The sequence below is a fragment of the Camelina sativa genome, chromosome 5 (genome assembly GCF_000633955.1).
Source record: "Camelina sativa cultivar DH55 chromosome 5, Cs, whole genome shotgun sequence".
NCBI lineage: Eukaryota > Viridiplantae > Streptophyta > Magnoliopsida > Brassicales > Brassicaceae > Camelina > Camelina sativa.
This window is the reverse complement of record NC_025689.1, coordinates 20247013-20252365: the sequence shown is the minus strand read 5'-3', so window position 1 is coordinate 20252365 and position 5353 is coordinate 20247013.

Here is a 5353-nt window from a genome sequence, read left to right as displayed (position 1 = left end):
TTGTTGCTGCTTGGGTACATTAGTGTTGTGCTGTTGAGGTTGTTGAGGTGGGTAGACCTAATCTTGAGGGCTTGCTACATTTGTGCTTCTATAGGAGAGGTTGTTATTCTTGAACTGATTATAACCTTTAAAACCTCCTTGGTTCTGCATATAGCAAATCTCAGCAAATTCATTCTCCCCATCTTGAGGTGGAGTCTCTTCTTCACCATGAAAATGGGTGTTCTTTTGCTGGCTTAAGAGAATTTTATCCAACTTTTCATTAACAACGTTCAAATCCTTTTTATACTTCTCATCTAGACCAGAATCAACAAATCTCACTGTTCTATCATAATCCTCATTGTAGTTCCCATCAGATTGTGCTAAATTCTCCACTAGCTCCTATCCTTCTTCAACATTCTTATTGAGGAAATTTCCATTAGAGACTGTATCCTATAACATTCTTATCTTTGGCAAAACTCCTCTATATAGTGTGCTGAGTAGAGACTCATTACTAAACCCATGATGTGGACATTGTGTTTGATAGCCTTTGAACCTCTCCCATGCCTCACAAAAAGTCTCATTGTTCTATTGAACAAAACCAGAAATCTAATTCCTCACTCTTGCATTTCTAGCATTAGAGAAGAATTTAGCTAGAAAGGCCTTCTTACAAGCATCCCATGTAGTAATAGCACCAGTTGGAAGTGTCTTCTCCCATAGATGAGCTTTGTCTCCAAGTGAGAAAGGAAACAGCCTGAGCTTGAAGCCATCTTCACTAACACCATTGAAAAATGCAAGTCAATATCGAGAATTTGAATCTTGGAAAATAATTGGGATGCTGGAACCAGTTTGCGGGACTAAGGCAAGGGAAGGATGGTTATTTATGGGTAGTTGTACTCGGTCTAGTATGTAAACGTGTAATATCTTATTAGCAAACTCACCGTTGTACTGTAACCTCGATATTAATTCAAGTATTCTGTTTTATGCTTAAAATGACTTGTCTAGAATTTGAATCGGAAAAATGTTAAGTGTTCAATCGGTTAAACTTGTCACCGATAGCCACTCGTCCACTCTCCAAGTCCTTAGCTATGCGGTCGTCCCGTCTCACCAGGCCACAAGCAAGTAATCGCAATCAAATAGTCAATTCAAACAGTTAATAATGCAAGTCTCGAACATAAACTTGTCTAGCGTAACCATGCGGAGTTACCGAGCAATCTTCCCGCAACCGGACAGTCCTAAGCGAATATTACTTATCTAGAATTTGAATCGGAAAAATGTTAAGTGTTCAATCGGTTAAACTTGTCCGCGGTTTCACGTATCACCGATTATTGGGACGGTGATCGATTCTAAGGGACTACCTAACATCTTTGCTTGCCGCGGCAACTGGACAGTTCTTGCATAGATTCACTTAGTCCTTGATTGTCCTGTATGATTTGTATGACTGCTTGTCGCAACTGGACAGTCCTTAGCGAACATTACTGTTCCCAAGCAAACCGCCGATCTAGATCTTCGATAAACCGCATCGATCACGAAGACTAAGCAGCAGATAATCAAGATAACGACAAGCAATCATACAGATCATACAGGAAGGAAGGATGGTTATTTATGGGTAGTTGTACTCGGTCTAGTATGTAAACGTGTAATAGCTTATTAGCAAACTCACCGTTGTACTGGAAACTCGATATTCATTCAAGTATTATGTTTTATGCTTAAAATGAATTGTCTAGAATTTGAATTAGAAAAATTTTAAGTAGTATTGAAATGCCCCAACCCTATTTCTACCTTGCCGCGGCAACTCGCGGACAAGTTTAACCGATTGAACACTTAACATTTTTCCTATTCAAATTCTAGACAAGTCATTTTAAGCATAAAACAGAAACGATCACCAAGTCCTTAGCTATGCGGTCGTCCCGTCTCACCAGGCCACAAGCAAGTAATCGCAATCAAACAGTCAATTCAAACAGTCAATATTGCAAGGGCCGATCTAGGTTCAGGGTGAGGCCACAAAGCCTATCAAATTCATCTAGATGATCCAATGGATCCTCCATTGGCAAACCATGAAATTTATTTGCCTGAATCATAGTCATTAGCCCACTTTTAATTTTTGAAATTGTTGTTGGCTACTGCAGGAGGTACTATGCCAGCTGTCATGTTGTATGTATTTGGAGCATCCCCTGCACCAATATGCCTTGGCCTTTGATCATGGTTGTTTTGTTGATCCCTTAGCAACTGATCTTCCTTTTCTTGAAGGATTATGGTTTTCTTCTGCCTCAAGTCTCTTGGTAGCGGTTTATATGCTTAAGGTACCTCTGAAGGTTCTGATTTCCCTTGGATCTAGTGTGCATCAACTGACTCGATCACTCGCTCGAGCTGACACTCGGTCGAGCACAGGCTCGAGTTGAATACTGAATCTGACTGAGACAAGAAGACTGACTGAATCTGGGTTAGTAGCTTGATCACACGCTTGATCGTGCAGATGGTCGAGTGCTGGGTCAAGTTAGTACCTGAGATTTAAAACAACCAAGCTGATAAAGAATATAATCAGCAGTGATCAAATGAACAATAGAACTTAATCTTAAACTTGCGTAAATCCTAAATGTCACAAACAATCACTCAAATGGCAAAGGCGCCAAATTGAAACATATATTTTTGTGGTGGTGAAGATGAGATGTTTACGCAACGAATGTATGATAACATGCAAACAGAGACATAAACAATGATGATGATGAGCAGATGGAATGCAAGAGGTTTCAATTTTCTCTTATGATGTTCTAGTATATGAGATGCCAAACATACATTGATGTTTAGAGGTCGATACTTTAGAAACAAACATCCGTTGATGGCAAAAAAACCTTATTCACCCTCCTTTGGGTGGAGAAGTATTTTTCAAGAAAACGTTTAGTGGAAAAAGGTGCCCGATGGACGGTTGGGTCAGGGTCTAACATTTTGGTTTGGCTTGATCCCTGGATTCCTGATCAGCATCCTCGACCTGCAAACGGTAGGGGACGACAACTACACCCAAATCTAATGGTAAATCATTTGATCTTGCAAAACTTGAAATCTTAAATGTAGCGAAACGAATCCCGCCCGGCAACGGCACCAAATTGATACTAAGATTTTTGTATCTCCTAGCAGGTTCAATTAACCTTAAGTGTTGTAATATTTAAGGTGTCAATCCAAATGGGATGTTGCTAACACTCAAGATGCGATCAAGCAATCACAAGTCAAGCCAGTTCAAGAAGAGTGTTTGTCTAACAATCCTAGAATGATCAAAATGCAAAACGAAAATGAGTTACAGAACTAGAAATAAGAATGCATGACCAGAAGCGTAAATGAATAAAAACTTAAACGAGTCTAAACATGAACTACAAGAAAACGAGGAATGAAATAGTCTCGGGAATGTAATAAAAATCAGAAAGATAAAAGTCCTAAGGATGGGAGTAATTGATGTCGGTGGAGTATCCTAGTCTACAGAGTGTTTAACATGCCACAAGCAATCTATCCCTAAACAATGAACATCACAACTTAGCTTATCCAATCTCTTGGTAAAAGCTACTTAGACTCAACCACTTCCATACCTAGCTCTCGCTAGAGAAACGTGGTGGAGCAGGAATGACAAACAAGTTCATTCATGTCAACAAACATCCTAGACAGCTAATCTCTTACGCTAGGAACGTAAGTCTCTGGCACTAATTGGTCAGACATTTCATCGAACACTTTTTGGGTGTGGAAATATCTCGAACCTAGTTCCAATTGATCAGAGAGAAACTAGTAATTCTAACTCTAGTCCAGAAGGGAATCATACAAATCAAGCTTAAACACCATACATCATAAGTTCCTCCACCTAATCTATCCCATCCACAAGAACTAACGCACTACTCAGATCCGGAAATCATCATCAACAATACAAACTCAGAAAACATTGAAACAAGCATTCTTAGATAGGTAAAAATGAGATAAACAAGTTTGTAGAAGAAATCAAATGCAAATACTCAATGAATTAAAGGATATCTGGAGAAAAAGTCTGAGAACGGTTTTTGGTGGCTAGGAAAACCTTACAAAAATAAAAACAAGATAAAACTAAGATGATGTCGCAAAGACTTAACAAAACGTATTTATAGTAAAAACATAAAATCCCGAAAACTTAAAACGACAAGACGAAGAGTCGGTTTGGGAATCTCCTGAGGCGTGTAAGAAGGAACGTCTTCCTGACAGGTGCGAACGAGTAATGGCTCGAGTGAGTGATGGCGTTGGCTCGAGTGAGTGATGGCGTTGGCTCGAGTGGAGTGATGGCGTTGGCTCGAGTGGAGTGATGGCGTTGGCTCGAGTAGCGCGACTCAAACGGCACGACAGCACGACTCGAACGGCATGACTCAAATGGCACGACAGCGCGACTCAAACGGCATGACAGCGCGACTCGAACGGCACGACACGAACGGCACGACAGCGCGACTCGAGCTGGATGTATACGCTTCCACTAAAGCGATGATAACTTTTGAACCACAGCTCCGCTTGCCTTGAAATAAAAGTCATTGGAAAGATGACTCAATTTTCTACAACTTTGATGAAGACGTCGAAAGCTGAATCCCCCGACCGGTGGNCCCGAAAACTTAAAACGACAAGACGAAGAGTCGGTTTGGGAATCTCCTGAGGCGTGTAAGAAGGAACGTCTTCCTGACAGGTGCGAACGAGTAATGGCTCGAGTGAGTGATGGCGTTGGCTCGAGTGAGTGATGGCGTTGGCTCGAGTGGAGTGATGGCGTTGGCTCGAGTGGAGTGATGGCGTTGGCTCGAGTAGCGCGACTCAAACGGCACGACAGCACGACTCGAACGGCATGACTCAAATGGCACGACAGCGCGACTCAAACGGCATGACAGCGCGACTCGAACGGCACGACACGAACGGCACGACAGCGCGACTCGAGCTGGATGTATACGCTTCCACTAAAGCGATGATAACTTTTGAACCACAGCTCCGCTTGCCTTGAAATAAAAGTCATTGGAAAGATGACTCAATTTTCTACAACTTTGATGAAGACGTCGAAAGCTGAATCCCCCGACCGGTGGCTCGAAGGACGACTCGAATGGCGACTCGATCGACGGTCAAGGTGTTGCTCGAGTGGGTGACTCGAACGGCACGACAGCGCAACTCGAATGGCACGACTCGAACGGCACGACAGCGCAACTCGAATGGCACAACTCGAACGGCACGACAGCGCGATGTTTACCCAACGTCTCCTAGATATCTGAAATACTCCAAAATGCACAATGTATGCAAGGATGATGCAAGAACTACCTAGACATGCAAAGTGTATAGAAAAGACTAGAAAATGTTGCAAAAATATCAGTTGTCCTAGCTAAATGCATGATAAACATAT